Source organism: Austrofundulus limnaeus, unplaced genomic scaffold (genome assembly GCF_001266775.1).
Source record: "Austrofundulus limnaeus strain Quisiro unplaced genomic scaffold, Austrofundulus_limnaeus-1.0 Scaffold110, whole genome shotgun sequence".
NCBI classification, from domain to species: Eukaryota; Metazoa; Chordata; class Actinopteri; order Cyprinodontiformes; family Rivulidae; genus Austrofundulus; species Austrofundulus limnaeus.
In genome coordinates, this window is record NW_013952512.1 from 110,597 (window position 1) to 112,045 (window position 1,449).

The 1,449-nt window shown below is 37.9% G+C and overlaps 1 protein-coding gene across 1 annotated transcript in view; it reads right to left on the bottom strand.

The window, feature by feature from the left end:
* The window catches only part of LOC106521511 (tissue factor), a gene marked incomplete in the record, with an annotated part of 22,305 nt that overhangs the window by 12,684 nt on the left and 8,172 nt on the right, over window positions 1-1,449 (bottom strand).

The window sequence follows — 1,449 nt, forward strand, 5'->3', positions numbered from 1 at the left end:
GGTCAGAGTATGGATAGATTAGAGTTGCTCCCAGTCACTGAGGAGGCTGGGAGTGAATGACTAAGAGGGATTTAGAGTTAAATATGGTGTTTTTTTAAAAGACGTGTAAAAAAGACAAGTGTTTTTCCCACTGTGAAGAACGAAGACAAAATCCAGATGAGCAGAAATTTTCCTGACTTTCCAGTGGATTTTTGAATTGTATTTGGCAATGTTGACCTGAAGAAGAACCCTGTGACACACTGCTTAGTGTTTCTTACTGCAGTGGAGCGCAATGTTTATTCTCACATCACCTCAGCTCTCTGTTTTCATTCCTGGATTTCTGTGCTTATTCTGGGGTTTTTTGTTAGAGTGTTCTGCCTTTGCAGCCCTTATCTTCTTAGTTAAATAAATCATTTACATCTTTACCTGCTCCTCCTGGCCTGCTGGCACCCTAGCTTTCCAAACACACTGTAGTGATAAGAAAGCAAATGGACTGACCTGTTAGGTGCCAAAATCATTGAAATATTTTAAAACATAAATTTAACTGCAAACTGTGTTTGATGTATTCCAATGTAAAAAATAATTTAAACAAGGTTTTACAAGAAAATGCGTTTTAGATTTTTAACCAAAGCTGATCTAAAGTAGCCTACAAATGCAAAAAAAAAAAAAATAATAATAATAAAAAAAGGTGAAACAGTCCTTTAATTAACTGAAGCTTGGAGTTAGAAGCTAACTTTTGGTCCTGTGTTGTTTTGCAGTCATGTTGTCTCACCTGAGACAGATAATTAGTAGCTTTGTTTAAAGGGATCCCCGATTAGTTGTAACATTAAACTTTATATGATAAATATATACCTTAAATGTAAAATAAAGACTGTAAAAATACTGCAGGATGTTCAGTTTTTATCATTTTTAAACTAAAAGTTTAAAAATATATTACACGGACGAACCATTTTATTTACATGCAAAGCATTCTGGGTAAATGATGACATCAACTAGGTCATCGGTGCGAGGCTGCTAGTGAGCTATATCCACCCTGAAGGTTAATCTTGGACAATATCTGATGATCGACTCTTTTAAATGAAATTAGAGAGTGTTGACAGAGAGGAGAAGGTAGAAATGACTCAGCCTGTAACTGAAAATATAGATGGAGGACAACAGGGCTGCTTCATGGAAGAAGAACCTCAGCTTAGCCTGTTAGCTTTAGTGTTAGCCCAGACACTATCACCATATACATGTATTAGCTCAGCGCTACACATTCTCCTCTCGTCACTGAGGTCCTCCATCCACATGACAGAGAGGGGAACGCAAAAATGACTCAGTCTGCAACTGAAAATATGGATAGAGGACCTCAGTTTAGCTTGTCGCGCTAGTACCGAGCTAATACATATAAGGCAATATAGCGTCAGCGCTAGCGCAAAGGCTAACAGGCTAAGCTGAGGTTCTTCTTCCATGAAGCAGCTCTGTTGTCCT